We start from the raw sequence: 20290 nt of genomic DNA, 5'->3' as shown, positions 1-20290 counted from the left end.
CAATTCTCAGTTAGTGCAATGTTTCAGTAAATCACAGATTTCAGAATGGCTGTTGAAGCTATCTGTGTGATAAACCAAATTTGAGCAGATTCTACAAGCATCAACTCTATGTGTGTGCCTTGCCTGGCAGCAAGTCCTCTGTGGCACAGTGGGTAATGCCTTTGTCTTCCATGTGGAAGGCCCTTGGTTCAAATCCTGGTTGGGGCAGTGGGTTGAGTGACCATGAAACTGGTCATATCTGCCCTTCCTTTTTTTCTCAAGTACATTTATGGTAGGCATGCAATTTCTCTTTTATTTTAACAAAACAAATAGCTTCATCCTTCCTTGAGATCTTAAAGTTTTCTTTGCAGTTGTTTTGGTCTCCTAGAACTGTGTGGTCAGCTGCTTTGCTTTTTATAGGTTGGCCTTGTAAATCACTCCTGTTAAAAAGTTCTTAAGTGGTCTTTAAAATGATGGGGGCTTGTAAAGTTGTATATGAACCTGCCCATCTCTACAGGCTCCTTGCTATTAAAAAGCAATAATCTTACTAATGCTCTTACAAACATCTAGTTTGATTGCCTGTTGAGTTTCTAAATGTCTGTGCAGTTGCTGTGGTCTCCTAAAGCATTGGTAGAATTCTCTCAAGAGCACAGAGACCACAAAAAACAGCATAGTCTGGATTAACATCCTCTTAACTCAACCAATGACCAGCCTGATTGTATTGACTATAATCAAGATGCCAGTTTCACACAAGGAGCTTTAACAATCTTGTTACTGAGTAAAGTAACAACCAGCTACATCCTTGGTCCTATTCTCAGTTAGTGCAATGTTTCAGTAAATCACAAATATCAGAATGGCTGTTGAAGCTATCGCTGTGATAAAACAAATTTGAGCAGAATCTACAAGCATCAACTCTATGTTTGTGCCTTGACTGGCAGCAAGTCCTCTGTGGCGCAGTGAGTAATGCCTTTGTCTTCCATGTGGAAAGCTCTAGGTTCAAATCCTGGTTGGGGCATTGGGTTGAGTGACCATGAAACTGGTCATATCTGCCTTCCTTTCTTCTCAAGTACATTTATGGTAGGCATGCAATTTCTCTTTTATTTTAACAAAACAAATAGCTTCATCCTTCCTTGAGATCTTAAAGTTTTCTTTGCAGTTGTTTTGGTCTCCTAGAACTGTGTGGTCAGCTGCTTTGCTTTTTATAGGTTGGCCTTGTAAATCACTCCTGTTAAAAAGTTCTTAAGTGGTCTTTAAAATGATGGGGGCTTGTAAAGTTGTATATGAACCTGCCCATCTCTACAGGCTCCTTGCTATTAAAAAGCAATAATCTTACTAATGCTCTTACAAACATCTAGTTTGATTGCCTGTTGAGTTTCTAAATGTCTGTGCAGTTGCTGTGGTCTCCTAAAGCATTGGTAGAATTCTCTCAAGAGCACAGAGACCACAAAAACAGCATAGTCTGGATTAACATCCTCTTAACTCAACCAATGACCAGCCTGATTGTATTGACCATAATCAAGATGCCAGTTTCACACAAGGAGCTTTAACAATCTTGTTACTGAGTAAAGTAACAACCAGCTACATCCTTGGTCCAATTCTCAGTTAGTGCAAGGTTTCAGTAAATCACAGATATCAGAATGGCTGTTGAAGCTATCTGTGTGATATACCAAATTTGTGCAGATTCTGCAAGCATCAACTCTATGTTTGTGCCTTGCCTGGCAGTAAGTCCTCTATGGCACAGTGGGTAATGCCTTTGTCTTCCATGTGGAAGGCCCTAGGTTCAAATCCTGGTTGGGGCAGTGGGTTGAGTGACCATGAAACTGGGCATATCTGCCCTTCCTTTCTTCTCAAGTACATTTATGGTAGGCATGCAATTTCTCTTTTATTTTAACAAAATAAATAGCTTCATCCTTCCTTGAGATCTTAAAGTTTTCTTTGCAGTTGTTTTGGTCTCCTAGAACTGTGTGGTCAGCTGCTTTGCTTTTTATAGGTTGGCCTTGTAAATCACTCTTGTTAAAAAGTTCTTAAGTGGTCTTTAAAATGATGGGGGCTTGTAAAGTAGTATATGAACCTGCCCATCTCTACAGGCTCCTTGCTATTAAAAAGCAATAATCTTACTAATGCTCTTACAAACATCTAGTTTGATTGCCTGTTGAGTTTCTAAATGTCTGTGCAGTTGCTGTGGTCTCCTAAAGCATTGGTAGAATTCTCTCAAGAGCACAGAGACCACAAAAAACAGCATAGTCTGGATTAACATCCTCTTAACTCAACCAATGACCAGCCTGATTGTATTGACCATAATCAAGATGCCAGTTTCACACAAGGAGCTTTAACAATCTTGTTACTGAGTAAAGTAACAACCAGCTACATCCTTGGTCCAATTCTCAGTTAGTGCAATGTTTCAGTAAATCACAGATTTCAGAATGGCTGTTGAAGCAATCTGTGTGATAAACCAAATTTGAGCAGATTCTACAAGCATCAACTCTATGTTTGTGCCTTGCCTGACAGCAAGTCCTCTGTGGCACAGTGGGTAATGCCTTTGTCTTCCATGTGGAAGGCCCTAGGTTCAAATCCTGGTTGGGGCAGTGGGTTGAGTGACCATGAAACTGGTCATATCTGCCCTTCCTTTCTTCTCAAGTACATTTATGGTAGGCATGCAATTTCTCTTTTATTTTAACAAAACAAATAGCTTCATCCTTCCTTGAGATCTTAAAGTTTTCTTTGCAGTTGTTTTGGTCTCCTAGAACTGTGTGGTCAGCTGCTTTGTTTTTTATAGGTTGGCCTTGTAAATCACTCCTGTTAAAAAGTTTTTAAGTGGTCTTTAAAATGATGGGGGCTTGTAAAGTTGTATATGAACCTGCCCATCTCTACAGGCTCCTTGCTATTAAAAAGCAATAATCTTACTAATGCTCTTACAAACATCTAGTTTGATTGCCTGTTGAGTTTCTAAATGTCTGTGCAGTTGCTGTGGTCTCCTAAAGCATTGGTAGAATTCTCTCAAGAGCACAGAGACCACAAAAAACAGCATAGTCTGGATTAACATCCTTTTAACTCAACCAATGACCAGCCTGATTGTATTGACCATAATCAAGATGCCAGTTTCACACAAGGAGCTTTAACAATCTTGTTACTGAGTAAAGTAACAACCAGCTACATCCTTGGTCCAATTCTCAGTTAGTGCAATGTTTCAGTAAATCACAGATTTCAGAATGGCTGTTGAAGCTATCTGTGTGATAAACGAAATTTGAGCAGATTCTACAAGCATCAACTCTATGTTTGTGCCTTGCTTGGCAGCAAGTCCTCTGTGGCACAGTGGGTAATTCCTATGTCTTCCATGTGGAAGGCCCTAGGTTCAAATCCTGGTTGGGGCAGTGGGTTGAGTGACCCTGAAACTGGTCATATCTGCCCTTCCTTTTTTTCTCAAGTACATTTATGGTAGGCATGCAATTTCTCTTTTATTTTAATAAAAAACAAATAGCTTCATCCTTCCTTGAGATGTTAAAGTTTTCTTTGCAGTTGTTTTGGTCTCCTAGAACTGTGTGGTCAGCTGCTTTGCTTTTTATAGGTTGGCCTTGTAAATCACTCCTGTTAAAAAGTTCTTAAGTGGTCTTTAAAATGATGGGGGATTGTAAAGTTGTATATGAACCTGCCCATCTCTACAGGCTCCTTGCTATTAAAAAGCAATAATCTTACTAATGCTCTTACAAACATCTAGTTTGATTGCCTGTTGAGTCTCTAAATGTCTGTGCAGTTGCTGTGGTCTCCTAAAGCATTGGTAGAATTCTCTCAAGAGCACAGAGACCACAAAAAACAGCATAGTCTGGATTAACATCATCTTAACTCAACCAATGACCAGCCTGATTGTATTGACCATAATCAAGATGCCAGTTTCACACAAGGAGCATTAACAATCTTGTTACTGAGTAAAGTAACAACCAGCTACATCCTTGGTCCAATTCTCAGTTAGTGCAATGTTTCAGTAAATCACAGATTTCAGAATGGCTGTTGAAGCTATCTGTGTGATAAACCAAATTTGAGCAGATTCTACAAGCATCAACTCTATGTGTGTGCCTTGCCTGGCAGCAAGTCCTCTGTGGCACAGTGGGTAATGCCTTTGTCTTCCATGTGGAAGGCCCTAGGTTCAAATCCTGGTTGGGGCAGTGGGTTGAGTGAACGAAACAGGTCATATCTGCCCTTCCTTTTTTTCTCAACTACATTTATGGTAGGCATGCAATTTCTCTTTTATTTTAACAAAACAAATAGCTTCATCCTTCCTTGAGATGTTAAAGTTTTCTTTGCAGTTGTTTTGGTCTCCTAGAACTGTGTGGTCAGCTGCTTTGCTTTTTATAGGTTGGCCTTGTAAATCACTCCTGTTAAAAAGTTCTTAAGTGGTCTTTAAAATGATGGGGGCTTGTAAAGGTGTATATGAACCTGCCCATCTCTACAGGCTCCTTGCTATTAAAAAGCAATAATCTTACTAATGCTCTTACAAACATCTAGTTTTATTTGCCTGTTGAGTTTCTAAATGTCTGTGCAGTTGCTGTGGTCTCCTAAAGCATTGGTAGAATTCTCTCAAGAGCACAGAGACCACAAAAAACAGCATAGTCTGGATTAACATCATCTTAACTCAACCAATGACCAGCCTGATTGTATTGACCATAATCAAGATGCCAGTTTCACACAAGGAGCATTAACAATCTTGTTACTGAGTAAAGTAACAACCAGCTACATCCATGGTCCAATTCTCAGTTAGTGCAATGTTTCAGTAAATCACAGATTTCAGAATGGCTGTTGAAGCTATCTGTGTGATAAACCAAATTTGAGCAGATTCTACAAGCATCAACTCTATGTGTGTGCCTTGCCTGGCAGCAAGTCCTCTGTAGTAGTTGTAACGGGCCGGCATTCGTCAAACTTTTATGACCCCCTCCCCCACCCGGTGACAGTTGCTATCTGACAGGTCGTTTTTATGACCCTTTGACAGGGGGGCGGGACCATCAATCAAAATCTGGACAAGCTGTCAACTTTAGACAGAAAGTATTTAATGGTTTTATTGCCGGTCATTTAGAGTGATTGTTTTTCCTGAGTGTGTTTTATGTCACGCGTATGCAGTCATGTTTAAGGACGGCTCGTGTTTCGACATTTACTGTTTATTGACATTTGATGTCAGACCTCAACCATCCTCCCACCTTTGCTCGCCCCGTGCGCTTCTCAATACTGACTTTCACACCGCGGGTGTGTTGTTGAATCTAAAGTTTTGCAACAGCATAAGTTTATTTAAAGGCAATCACTAATCATATATATATATATATATTAGATGTACCAGGCTACGCTTAAAGCCGATGTTTTCTATCGAGCTATAGTTTCTGATCAGACACAAAGTCTGAACTAAATAAAATTTTAAACGGTTCACAAAGTCCGGGAATCTTTTCATGACCTGGTCTACAGTTTCACGCGTATTAAAGATCCGGCGGTGTCTGACAAAGCCTCGGGTGATTGTTCATATCTGTCATTTAAAATAAAGTTAATAAATGTAATTCTGTCCACTATGGCAAAATAGGAATTTATTTTAGATTTAGGGGAATCTTTAACCATGTCTCTGATTAAAACTTTTGATTGTAACATCACAAGTTATTTAATTAAATATTCCGTATACGGGTATAGTTTAAGCAATGATCTGAGCCATAACCTTCGGAGCCGGCAATACTATAATCTTTAGACGAAAGTCTAAACTAAATACAATTTTAAACGGTTCATGAGGTCCGTGAATCTTTTCATGACCTGCTCTATAGTTTCACGCATATTAAAGATCCGTAGGTGCATGACAAAGCGCCGGGTGAACGGTCATATCTGCCATTTTAAAATAAAGTTAATAAATGTAATTCTGTCCACTATGGCAAAATAGGATTTTATTTTAGATTTACGGGAAACTTTAACCAAGTCTCTGATTAAGACATGTGTATACACAGATGGTGACAGAGAAACTTATATATGACGTTAATAATCTTTTAAATGTTTTTAAGACGTATTCACCCCATTTTGGGGTTTTATTTTTAATTAAAGGCTTCTTAAAACATGTGTGAATATGTGTATATTATACAAAGAGTCTTATATTGTCTGCTCTGACAAAAATAAAGTATTTTTTTAGGTTTAGGGGAATTGACTGCGTGTGTCTTATAAATACAACTTGATAATACGTTTGTTTTGTAAAGAGACTTCTTTAAAGTCACGCAAGAATAAAATATTTTAGTTGTAACTGGTTAAACTTAAAGCCGATATTTTCTATCGAACTAGTCTATTTTCTGTTCAGACACAAAGTTTTCTGATGCTGATATTATGTCAGTGTGTGTTTGTGTGGGGGTCGTGTGATGTAATCTTTGAAAGTTTATGACCGAACCTTTATTGGGGAGCGACAAGAGATCTCCCGGAATCAGGTTGGATGGAGCAGAGCTGTTATACTCAAGTCTATTGGTATGTATGTGTTTCGCTGTGTTCGTTCCAGTATTTTGTATGATTTATTTAAAAACTAAAAATTCGATCTCTGGTATTGCAGCGAAATTGTCTAAACTGGTATTAACTATTCCTGGTAAATCGCGGAGAAGAGTGGCCTGAACAAAAAAGTCAGACCGAGACTAGAACCACCCGCAGCGTAACACGGAAATCTTGGAACAAAAGAGACGCCGACTGGCTCGTGTTGTCCGGTGTGTTTTTATTTAATCCTGTTACAATAGATTTAAACAAACTGGTTTGGTTTAATATTTTCTAATAACATGTGTTATCTGTTTTAAAGGTTTGGATATCAGAGGCAAAACGAACGTTGTGTGTACTATTGCAAAATATATAGCGGATCTCCACGGTACGTTTATCTTGCATAAGAAAATTGTTTTATTTAGATATTTGTCCTAATAACTTGTTTTTATCTGTTTACAGGTTAGGATACAGACCACAACGCTTTGGACGTATCTTTAAAAAAGAGAAAAATCGGAGACTTTTTGGATTTGTCTGGGACATTTTAAACATTTTGTGGCAAATTGGATTTAAAACGTTTCGGATACTGGATACATGTGTCGGATTTGTCCACAGTGCTTGTTTAAGACGTCTTCACCTCATTTTAGGGTTTATTTTTAATTAAAGGCTTCTTAAAACATGTGTGAAAATGTGTATATTATACAAAGAGTCTTATATTGTCTGCTCTGACAAAAAAAAATAAATTATTATTTTAGATTTTAGGACAAATGTCTGCGTGTATCTTATAAATACAACTTGATAATACGTTTGTTTTGTCAAGAGACTTTTTTAAAGTCACGCAAGAATAAAATATTTTAGTTGTAACTGGTTATACTTAAATCTGTTATTATCTATTTAACTATAAGCTATAATTTTCTGATAAGCCTTAAACAGAAGCTGCGCTGTGAGCGTCTGGGTGTTTGAGATAATTCACATTAGGGGGCTGCTTGTAAACTAGTGTCTTTTAAAACCGCCGTGGTAATATGTAATATGGTAACTCTGTCAAAAAGTAAAAGGTTTATTTTAGATCACACCCTATTTTATGGCAAACAATGCAGTATCTAAAAGTTTGTAACAACACAATTTTATTTAATGAAATATTCAGCATGGGTATAGCAATGAACTGTGCCAAAACCACCGGGGGCCGCCAATAACACAGTCTTTAGGTTAAGGCTTTTTATTTTTAACTAAATAAAATCTTAATCTTTTCATGCACAATATTCTGTTCACACCATTAGATTGCGGTCCTGCGCTTGCAATAGAGAACATAAGCGGATGCGTGTTCATATCCATACGTTAAGAAATCGTCCATATGTCAATTCATCTTCTGGGGTTTGTTTTAAAAAAAAAAAATGACACATTAAAATCAACTGTGAATATGTGTTTATTACACAATAAAATGTAATTCTGTTCGCACCGGTATAATAGGGGTTTTATTTTAGATTTGGGACTTTCTTTAACCAAGTCTCTGATTAAAACACGTGAATGCGTGTACCAAAGTTGTCAGAAAACGTATGCTGATGCGCTCTTATATATGGTGTTAAGAGCCTTTTAAACGTTTTAAGACATTTCACACCCTCTTCTGGGTTGAATTCATTAATGTCATCTAACATCCACAAGTGTAGGCTATTTATAAATGTAACACGGTAGGCATTGTCAAAATAAAAGGTTTCTTGAACATGTTATTCCAGCGCGTGTTTCTTGTCTTGCGAGTGTTCATCATATTTATTGATGTGGAAAAAAGTTTGTTGTTTTGGACGATCAGTTTCAGTCTCTCTCTCTATCACCATCCGTTAGCAACCAGCAGACTTTAAAGCCTATTTATTTTAAACTAAATAAAAGCTGATTCGCTTCACGAGATCTGTGAAGCATTTCAAGCAGGGGGTTCTGTTCAAGCCATTAAAGATTGGGGCTCCAGCGTTTACAATAGAACATACGAGGATGCGTGCACATATAGGCCATTAAGAAACTTTTAAACGATTAAAAAATTCATATCTTCGGGGTTTTGTTTTAAATTAATGACATCTTAAAACCAACTGGGAATATGTGTTTATTACACAATAAAATGTAATTCTGGCCGCTCTGACAAAATAGGGTTTAATTTTAGATTTACGGAATTCTTTAATCAAGGCTCTGATTAAAACACATGAATGCGCGAACCACCGTTGCCAGAGAACGTACGCTGAGGCGCACTTATGGCGTTAAGAACCTTTTTAATGTTTAAGACATTTTGACCCCATTTCCGGGTTTTGTGTCCGCTGTGGATCCCAACCTCTATGTGTTTATTATACAACAAATGCAATTCTGTCAACATTTCTAGTTTTAGAACGCCTCTGATTTAAACATGCGGGTTTTTAAAATGAAACGGCCATTTGACTATTATGACAAAAGCTATTCGATCTTAATTTTGTTGTTTTAACATCCAAAAGTTTTTATACACATTCCATAATTAAACATCTGGGTGTGTATGAGTAAGTTTATATCTAATGTCACATGAGCGGTACCAAGTCGCGCTTGTGTCTGTGTGTGTGTGCATACAGTATGTTTATGTGTGGGCGTGTTTATGAGCCCAGTGTCTTTGCAAGGTGTGTGTGTGTGTGTGTGTGTGTGTGTGTGTGTGTGTGTGTGTGTGTGTTTGCATGGGGGTCTATGATGTATCTGTTTGTTACTAAAGTTTTGATATTAAGTCTGTGTCCTCATTGACAATAAGTAGGGGTTTTTAGATGTAGGATTCATTACACAGATACTGATTAAATCATGTCATCCATTATTTGCGATTTAAAGAAACTTAAAAGGTTTAAGACATTTATCTCACATTGTGGTGTTGTTTTTTAATTAATGTAACCTTAAAACCATCTGTTATCCATTTAGGGAACAATAAAATGTTTGCAAATATTATTTATCAAAGTTAACGATGTTATAAGCCAGGATGTCACTAACGTGACAACAAACATTTCTTTAAAGACAAAACATTTAACAAAAATGCCATGGCTTACAGAGACACACTAGACTTTTTTTTTGTGTGTGTGTGTGTGTGTGTGTGTGTGTGTGTGTGGTTTTGTTAAACATGATAGTGTGCTACCATTAAACTATCTATATCAATAACACCAGATAGGATGTACCTCTACATAACAGTGAAATGTACATATATTAATTAGGTAAACCTTAACACTTATTTAAAAAATAAAAATATACTATTCTAACATCCTAACATGATATTAGGTTATAGTAGGTTTTAAGGTCAATCGGCGTCTTTAGCTTTACGACTTACAGCACAAAACCCCCAATGACAGGAGCGATGACAGGATTTTTATGAAGTGGAGCAGACCCTTGGTTTGCCTGAGGGGTTAGGTTCAACTTAGGTTAACATCTATCAGTGCATAATAAGCAAACACAAAATTATATTTTACCTATGGTTTGTTACTGAGGTTGCTAGGTTCGCGTATTTTTCTGAAACATACTTTTCTTTTCAAACTTAGTTAGGATACACACTTTTGTCGCCTCAAACACCTGATCAAAGTTTTTCTTCGCTAGCGTCAACTAATGTCTGAGATTTTGTAAATTCATCAGATGGTCTTACGTGTGTATTTCTTAAACAAACATGTTGCTTTACAATCTTAGGCAGAGTTCATACGATTGTTTTCTCATAAGTTGTTCACAGTTTTCTTCGCTAGTGTCAACTAATGTCTGAGATTTTTTGTAAATTCATCAGATGTTTATTACTTGTGTATTTTCTTAAACAAACTTTTCTTTTCAATCTTAGACAGTCTTCATACGTATGTCTTTCGATAAGTTGTTCATAGTTTTTCTTCGCTAGTGTCAACTCATGTCTGAGATTTGTAAATTCATCAGATGTTCTTACATGTGTATTTTCTGAAACAAATGTATGATTTTCAAACTTAGGTAGTCATCATACTTTTGTCTCTACATACATTTGTTCAAAGTTTCTTGTAGCTAGTGTCAACTGATGTCTGAGATTTTGTAAATTCAACAGATGATACTTACACATGTATTTCTTAAACAAACATATGCTTTTCAAACTTAGCTAGGCTACACACTTTGTCTATTCATACAATCGTTCAAAAAAATTTCTTCGCTAGTGTCAACTAATGACAGAGATTTTGTAAACTCATCAGATTTCTTAGTTGTATATGCACAGACAATATTATACTTATAACAGTCGTCTTGTTTTCTTTTGTACGTGACAACATATATCTGTGATTGTTTTATGAACACAGATGGTTTCATTTCTGTAGTTTATGTAACACCTTGTCAAGCTCTTAAAGGTAGTACTAACTGTTTAAAACAACAATGCAAAGTGTTTTAGATTTACTTGATAAATCTTTTACATCAAAACAAACTAGGATAGCAATATGTTTGAATCTGTAACAGGTGATACCACCAATAGCGTGTTGTACATAACAAAGTCTGCAAAATAATAAAGATTGATTAGGTTTTTTTATTTAGTAAACCTTTTAACACAAAGTGTAGAGTCTTTTGTACGTAACAACAAAGATGCGATGAAACAACGCAAAACAAGAGAGGCTGCGTTTGTTAAACCACATGTAAATTAAGATGCATACATCTACAAATGGGGCAATGTTTGAAATAGTTTGGCCGTATAGCCTCTAAATTCGGGACCAATAGATTAAAAACATTGCCCCATTTGTAGATGTATGCATCTTAATTTACATGTGGTTTAACAAACGCAGCCTCTCTTGTTTTGCGTTGTTTCATCGCATCTTTGTTGTTACGTACAAAAGACTCTACACTTTGTGTTAAAAGGTTTACTAAATAAAAAAACCTAATCAATCTTTATTATTTTGCAGACTTTGTTATGTACAACACGCTATTGGTGGTATCACCTGTTACAGATTCAAACATATTGCTATCCTAGTTTGTTTTGATGTAAAAGATTTATCAAGTAAATCTAAAACACTTTGCATTGTTGTTTTAAACAGTTAGTACTACCTTTAAGAGCTTGACAAGGTGTTACATAAACTACAGAAATGAAACCATCTGTGTTCATAAAACAATCACAGATATATGTTGTCACGTACAAAAGAAAACAAGACGACTGTTATAAGTATAATATTGTCTGTGCATATACAACTAAGAAATCTGATGAGTTTACAAAATCTCTGTCATTAGTTGACACTAGCGAAGAAATTTTTTTGAACGATTGTATGAATAGACAAAGTGTGTAGCCTAGCTAAGTTTGAAAAGCATATGTTTGTTTAAGAAATACATGTGTAAGTATCATCTGTTGAATTTACAAAATCTCAGACATCAGTTGACACTAGCTACAAGAAACTTTGAACAAATGTATGTAGAGACAAAAGTATGATGACTACCTAAGTTTGAAAATCATACATTTGTTTCAGAAAATACACATGTAAGAACATCTGATGAATTTACAAATCTCAGACATGAGTTGACACTAGCGAAGAAAAACTATGAACAACTTATCGAAAGACATACGTATGAAGACTGTCTAAGATTGAAAAGAAAAGTTTGTTTAAGAAAATACACAAGTAATAAACATCTGATGAATTTACAAAAAATCTCAGACATTAGTTGACACTAGCGAAGAAAACTGTGAACAACTTATGAGAAAACAATCGTATGAACTCTGCCTAAGATTGTAAAGCAACATGTTTGTTTAAGAAATACACACGTAAGACCATCTGATGAATTTACAAAATCTCAGACATTAGTTGACGCTAGCGAAGAAAAACTTTGATCAGGTGTTTGAGGCGACAAAAGTGTGTATCCTAACTAAGTTTGAAAAGAAAAGTATGTTTCAGAAAAATACGCGAACCTAGCAACCTCAGTAACAAACCATAGGTAAAATATAATTTTGTGTTTGCTTATTATGCACTGATAGATGTTAACCTAAGTTGAACCTAACCCCTCAGGCAAACCAAGGGTCTGCTCCACTTCATAAAAATCCTGTCATCGCTCCTGTCATTGGGGGTTTTGTGCTGTAAGTCGTAAAGCTAAAGACGCCGATTGACCTTAAAACCTACTATAACCTAATATCATGTTAGGATGTTAGAATAGTATATTTTTATTTTTTAAATAAGTGTTAAGGTTTACCTAATTAATATATGTACATTTCACTGTTATGTAGAGGTACATCCTATCTGGTGTTATTGATATAGATAGTTTAATGGTAGCACACTATCATGTTTAACAAAACCACACACACACACACACACACACACACACACACACAAAAAAAAAAGTCTAGTGTGTCTCTGTAAGCCATGGCATTTTTGTTAAATGTTTTGTCTTTAAAGAAATGTTTGTTGTCACGTTAGTGACATCCTGGCTTATAACATCGTTAACTTTGATAAATAATATTTGCAAACATTTTATTGTTCCCTAAATGGATAACAGATGGTTTTAAGGTTACATTAATTAAAAAACAACACCACAATGTGAGATAAATGTCTTAAACCTTTTAAGTTTCTTTAAATCGCAAATAATGGATGACATGATTTAATCAGTATCTGTGTAATGAATCCTACATCTAAAAACCCCTACTTATTGTCAATGAGGACACAGACTTAATATCAAAACTTTAGTAACAAACAGATACATCATAGACCCCCATGCAAACACACACACACACACACACACACACACACACACACACACACCTTGCAAAGACACTGGGCTCATAAACACGCCCACACATAAACATACTGTATGCACACACACACAGACACAAGCGCGACTTGGTACCGCTCATGTGACATTAGATATAAACTTACTCATACACACCCAGATGTTTAATTATGGAATGTGTATAAAAACTTTTGGATGTTAAAACAACAAAATTAAGATCGAATAGCTTTTGTCATAATAGTCAAATGGCCGTTTCATTTTAAAAACCCGCATGTTTAAATCAGAGGCGTTCTAAAACTAGAAATGTTGACAGAATTGCATTTGTTGTATAATAAACACATAGAGGTTGGGATCCACAGCGGACACAAAACCCGGAAATGGGGTCAAAATGTCTTAAACATTAAAAAGGTTCTTAACGCCATAAGTGCGCCTCAGCGTACGTTCTCTGGCAACGGTGGTTCGCGCATTCATGTGTTTTAATCAGAGCCTTGATTAAAGAATTCCGTAAATCTAAAATTAAACCCTATTTTGTCAGAGCGGCCAGAATTACATTTTATTGTGTAATAAACACATATTCCCAGTTGGTTTTAAGATGTCATTAATTTAAAACAAAACCCCGAAGATATGAATTTTTTAATCGTTTAAAAGTTTCTTAATGGCCTATATGTGCACGCATCCTCGTATGTTCTATTGTAAACGCTGGAGCCCCAATCTTTAATGGCTTGAACAGAACCCCCTGCTTGAAATGCTTCACAGATCTCGTGAAGCGAATCAGCTTTTATTTAGTTTAAAATAAATAGGCTTTAAAGTCTGCTGGTTGCTAACGGATGGTGATAGAGAGAGAGACTGAAACTGATCGTCCAAAACAACAAACTTTTTTCCACATCAATAAATATGATGAACACTCGCAAGACAAGAAACACGCGCTGGAATAACATGTTCAAGAAACCTTTTATTTTGACAATGCCTACCGTGTTACATTTATAAATAGCCTACACTTGTGGATGTTAGATGACATTAATGAATTCAACCCAGAAGAGGGTGTGAAATGTCTTAAAACGTTTAAAAGGCTCTTAACACCATATATAAGAGCGCATCAGCATACGTTTTCTGACAACTTTGGTACACGCATTCACGTGTTTTAATCAGAGACTTGGTTAAAGAAAGTCCCAAATCTAAAATAAAACCCCTATTATACCGGTGCGAACAGAATTACATTTTATTGTGTAATAAACACATATTCACAGTTGATTTTAATGTGTCATTTTTTTTTTTTAAAACAAACCCCAGAAGATGAATTGACATATGGACGATTTCTTAACGTATGGATATGAACACGCATCCGCTTATGTTCTCTATTGCAAGCGCAGGACCGCAATCTAATGGTGTGAACAGAATATTGTGCATGAAAAGATTAAGATTTTATTTAGTTAAAAATAAAAAGCCTTAACCTAAAGACTGTGTTATTGGCGGCCCCCGGTGGTTTTGGCACAGTTCATTGCTATACCCATGCTGAATATTTCATTAAATAAAATTGTGTTGTTACAAACTTTTAGATACTGCATTGTTTGCCATAAAATAGGGTGTGATCTAAAATAAACCTTTTACTTTTTGACAGAGTTACCATATTACATATTACCACGGCGGTTTTAAAAGACACTAGTTTACAAGCAGCCCCCTAATGTGAATTATCTCAAACACCCAGACGCTCACAGCGCAGCTTCTGTTTAAGGCTTATCAGAAAATTATAGCTTATAGTTAAATAGATAATAACAGATTTAAGTATAACCAGTTACAACTAAAATATTTTATTCTTGCGTGACTTTAAAAAAGTCTCTTGACAAAACAAACGTATTATCAAGTTGTATTTATAAGATACACGCAGACATTTGTCCTAAAATCTAAAATAATAATTTATTTTTTTTTGTCAGAGCAGACAATATAAGACTCTTTGTATAATATACACATTTTCACACATGTTTTAAGAAGCCTTTAATTAAAAATAAACCCTAAAATGAGGTGAAGACGTCTTAAACAAGCACTGTGGACAAATCCGACACATGTATCCAGTATCCGAAACGTTTTAAATCCAATTTGCCACAAAATGTTTAAAATGTCCCAGACAAATCCAAAAAGTCTCCGATTTTTCTCTTTTTTAAAGATACGTCCAAAGCGTTGTGGTCTGTATCCTAACCTGTAAACAGATAAAAACAAGTTATTAGGACAAATATCTAAATAAAACAATTTTCTTATGCAAGATAAACGTACCGTGGAGATCCGCTATATATTTTGCAATAGTACACACAACGTTCGTTTTGCCTCTGATATCCAAACCTTTAAAACAGATAACACATGTTATTAGAAAATATTAAACCAAACCAGTTTGTTTAAATCTATTGTAACAGGATTAAATAAAAACACACCGGACAACACGAGCCAGTCGGCGTCTCTTTTGTTCCAAGATTTCCGTGTTACGCTGCGGGTGGTTCTAGTCTCGGTCTGACTTTTTTGTTCAGGCCACTCTTCTCCGCGATTTACCAGGAATAGTTAATACCAGTTTAGACAATTTCGCTGCAATACCAGAGATCGAATTTTTAGTTTTTAAATAAATCATACAAAATACTGGAACGAACACAGCGAAACACATACATACCAATAGACTTGAGTATAACAGCTCTGCTCCATCCAACCTGATTCCGGGAGATCTCTTGTCGCTCCCCAATAAAGGTTCGGTCATAAACTTTCAAAGATTACATCACACGACCCCCACACAAACACACACTGACATAATATCAGCATCAGAAAACTTTGTGTCTGAACAGAAAATAGACTAGTTCGATAGAAAATATCGGCTTTAAGTTTAACCAGTTACAACTAAAATATTTTATTCTTGCGTGACTTTAAAGAAGTCTCTTTACAAAACAAACGTATTATCAAGTTGTATTTATAAGACACACGCAGTCAATTCCCCTAAACCTAAAAAAATACTTTATTTTTGTCAGAGCAGACAATATAAGACTCTTTGTATAATATACACATATTCACACATGTTTTAAGAAGCCTTTAATTAAAAATAAAACCCCAAAATGGGGTGAATACGTCTTAAAAACATTTAAAAGATTATTAACGTCATATATAAGTTTCTCTGTCACCATCTGTGTATACACATGTCTTAATCAGAGACTTGGTTAAAGTTTCCCGTAAATCTAAAATAAAATCCTATTTTGCCATAGTGGACAGAATTACATTTATTAACTTTATTTTAAAATGGCAGATATGACCGTTCACCCGGCGCTTTGTCATGCACCTACGGATCTTTAATATGCGTGAAACTATAGAGCAGGTCATGAAAAGATTCACGGACCTCATGAACCGTTTAAAATTGTATTTAGTTTAGACTTTCGTCTAAAGATTATAGTATTGCCGGCTCCGAAGGTTATGGCTCAGATCATTGCTTAAACTATACCCGTATACGGAATATTTAATTAAATAACTTGTGATGTTACAATCAAAAGTTTTAATCAGAGACATGGTTAAAGATTCCCCTAAATCTAAAATAAATTCCTATTTTGCCATAGTGGACAGAATTACATTTATTAACTTTATTTTAAATGACAGATATGAACAATCACCCGAGGCTTTGTCAGACACCGCCGGATCTTTAATACGCGTGAAACTGTAGACCAGGTCATGAAAAGATTCCCGGACTTTGTGAACCGTTTAAAATTTTATTTAGTTCAGACTTTGTGTCTGATCAGAAACTATAGCTCGATAGAAAACATCGGCTTTAAGCGTAGCCTGGTACATCTAATATATATATATATATATGATTAGTGATTGCCTTTAAATAAACTTATGCTGTTGCAAAACTTTAGATTCAACAACACACCCGCGGTGTGAAAGTCAGTATTGAGAAGCGCACGGGGCGAGCAAAGGTGGGAGGATGGTTGAGGTCTGACATCAAATGTCAATAAACAGTAAATGTCGAAACACGAGCCGTCCTTAAACATGACTGCATACGCGTGACATAAAACACACTCAGGAAAAACAATCACTCTAAATGACCGGCAATAAAACCATTAAATACTTTCTGTCTAAAGTTGACAGCTTGTCCAGATTTTGATTGATGGTCCCGCCCCCCTGTCAAAGGGTCATAAAAACGACCTGTCAGATAGCAACTGTCACCGGGTGGGGGAGGGGGTCATAAAAGTTTGACGAATGCCGGCCCGTTACAACTACTCTCTGTGGCACAGTGGGTAATGCCTTTGTCTTCCATGTGGAAGGCCCTCCTTGGTTCAAATCCTGGTTGGGGCAGTGGGTTGAGTGACCATGAAACTGGTCATATCTGCCCTTCCTTTTTTTCTCAAGTACATTTATGGTAGGCATGCAATTTCTCTTTTATTTTAACAAAACAAATAGCTTCATCCTTCCTTGAGATCTTAAAGTTTTCTTTGCAGTTGTTTTGGTCTCCTAGAACTGTGTGGTCAGCTGCTTTGCTTTTTATAGGTTGGCCTTGTAAATCACTCCTGTTAAAAAGTTCTTAAGTGGTCTTTAAAATGATGGGGGCTTGTAAAGTTGTATATGAACCTGCCCATCTCTACAGGCTCCTTGCTATTAAAAAGCAATAATCTTACTAATGCTCTTACAAACATCTAGTTTGATTGCCTGTTGAGTTTCTAAATGTCTGTGCAGTTGCTGTGGTCTCCTAAAGCATTGGTAGAATTCTCTCAAGAGCACAGAGACCACAAAAAACAGCATAGTCTGGATTAACATCCTCTTAACTCAACCAATGACCAGCCTGATTGTATTGACTATAATCAAGATGCCAGTTTCACACAAGGAGCTTTAACAATCTTGTTACTGAGTAAAGTAACAACCAGCTACATCCTTGGTCCTATTCTCAGTTAGTGCAATGTTTCAGTAAATCACAAATATCAGAATGGCTGTTGAAGCTATCGCTGTGATAAAACAAATTTGAGCAGAATCTACAAGCATCAACTCTATGTTTGTGCCTTGACTGGCAGCAAGTCCTCTGTGGCGCAGTGAGTAATGCCTTTGTCTTCCATGTGGAAAGCTCTAGGTTCAAATCCTGGTTGGGGCATTGGGTTGAGTGACCATGAAACTGGTCATATCTGCCTTCCTTTCTTCTCAAGTACATTGATGGTAGGCATGCAATTTCTCTTTTATTTTAACAAAACAAATAGCTTCATCCTTCCTTGAGATGTTAAAGTTTTCTTTGCAGTTGTTTTGGTCTCCTAGAACTGTGTGGTCAGCTGCTTTGCTTTTTATAGGTTGGCCTTGTAAATCACTCCTGTTAAAAAGTTCTTAAGTGGTCTTTAAAATGATGGGGGCTTGTAAAGTTGTATATGAACCTGCCCATCTCTACAGGCTCCTTGCTATTAAAAAGCAATAATCTTACTAATGCTCTTACAAACATCTAGTTTGATTGCCTGTTGAGTTTCTAAATGTCTGTGCAGTTGCTGTGGTCTCCTAAAGCATTGGTAGAATTCTCTCAAGAGCACAGAGACCACAAAAAACAGCATAGTCTGGATTAACATCCTCTTAACTCAACCAATGACCAGCCTGATTGTATTGACCATAATCAAGATGCCAGTTTCACACAAGGAGCATTAACAATCTTGTTACTGAGTAAAGTAACAACCAGCTACATCCTTGGTCCAATTCTCAGTTAGTGCAATGTTTCAGTAAATCACAGATTTCAGAATGGCTGTTGAAGCTATCTATGTGATAAACCAAATTTGAGCAGATTCTACAAGCATCAACTCTATGTTTGTGCCTTGCCTGGCAGCAAGTCCTCTGTGGCACAGTGGGTAATGCCTTTGTCTTCCATGTGGAAGGCCCTTGGTTCAAATCCTGGTTGGGGCAGTGGGTTGAGTGACCATGAAACTGGTCATATCTGCCCTTCCTTTCTTCTCAAGTACATTTATGGTAGGCATGCAATTTCTCTTTTATTTTAACAAAACAAATAGCTTCATCCTTCCTTGAGATCTTAAAGTTTTCTTTGCAGTTGTTTTGGTCTCCTAGAACTGTGTGGTCACTGTGTGGTCAGCTGCTTTGGTTTTTATAGGTTGGCCTTGTAAATCACTCCTGTTAAAAAGTTCTTAAGTGGTCTTTAAAATGATGGGGGCTTGTAAAGTAGTATATGAACCTGCCCATCTCTACAGGTTCCTTGCTATTAAAAAGCAATAATCTTACTAATGCTCTTACAAACATCTAGTTTGATTGCCTGTTGAGTTTCTAAATGTCTGTGCAGTTGCTGTGGTCTCCTAAAGCATTGGTAGAATTCTCTCAAGAGCACAGAGACCACAAAAAACAGCATAGTCTGGATTAACATCCTCTTAACTCAACCAATGACCAGCCTGATTGTATTGACCATAATCAAGATGCCAGTTTCACACAAGGAGCTTTAACAATCTTGTTACTGAGTAAAGTAACAACCAGCTACATCCTTGGTCCTATTCTCAGTTAGTGCAATGTTTCAGTAAATCACAGATATCAGAATGGCTGTTGAAGCTATCGCTGTGATAAAACAAATTTGAGCAGAATCTACAAGCATCAACTCTATGTTTGTGCCTTGACTGGCAGCAAGTCCTCTGTGGCGCAGTGAGTAATGCCTTTGTCTTCTATGTGGAAAGCTCTAGGTTTAAATCCTGGTTAGGGCATTGGGTTGAGTGACCATGAAACTGGTCATATCTGCCTTCCTTTCTTCTCAAGTACATTTATGGTAGGCATGCAATTTCTCTTTTATTTTAACAAAACAAATAGCTTCATCCTTCCTTGAGATGTTAAAGTTTTTTTTGCAGTTGTTTTGTTCTCCTAGAACTGTGTGGTCAGCTGTTTTGCTTTTTATAGGTTGGCCTTGTAAATCACTCCTGTTAAAAAGTTCTTAAGTGGTCTTTAAAATGATGGGGGCTTGTAAAGTAGTATATGAACCTGCCCATCTCTACAGGCTCCTTGCTATTAAAAAGCAATAATCTTACTAATGCTCTTACAAACATCTAGTTTGATTGCCTGTTGAGTTTCTAAATGTCTGTGCAGTTGCTGTGGTCTCCTAAAGCATTGGTAGAATTCTCTCAAGATCACAGAGACCACAAAAACAGCATAGTCTGGATTAACATCCTCTTAACTCAACCAATGACCAGCCTGATTGTAT

General features: G+C 36.5%; 2 long non-coding RNA genes across 3 annotated transcripts; one reads left to right on the top strand and one right to left on the bottom strand.

The window, feature by feature from the left end:
* The first annotated feature begins 5116 nt into the window (after positions 1-5116).
* Positions 5117-8124, top strand: LOC135718506 (uncharacterized). Its single transcript, XR_010520862.2, has 3 exons — positions 5117-6677; positions 6767-6832; positions 6907-8124. It is a non-coding gene; the product is annotated as an uncharacterized lncRNA (long non-coding RNA).
* Positions 8125-14103: 5979 nt separating this feature from the next.
* On the bottom strand, positions 14104-17100 carry LOC135718507 (uncharacterized). 2 transcript variants are annotated; one of them, XR_012337699.1, is made up of 4 exons: positions 15770-17100; positions 15540-15687; positions 15385-15450; positions 14104-15310 (listed from the first exon to the last, which is right to left on the bottom strand). It is a non-coding gene; the product is annotated as an uncharacterized lncRNA (long non-coding RNA). The 2 variants fall into 2 exon arrangements; XR_010520863.2 differs by having other exon boundaries at positions 15540-17099.
* Positions 17101-20290: the final 3190 nt, after the last annotated feature.

The sequence above is a fragment of the Paramisgurnus dabryanus genome, chromosome 10 (genome assembly GCF_030506205.2).
Source record: "Paramisgurnus dabryanus chromosome 10, PD_genome_1.1, whole genome shotgun sequence".
NCBI lineage: Eukaryota > Metazoa > Chordata > Actinopteri > Cypriniformes > Cobitidae > Paramisgurnus > Paramisgurnus dabryanus.
This window is presented reverse-complemented; position numbering and strand designations above follow the sequence as displayed.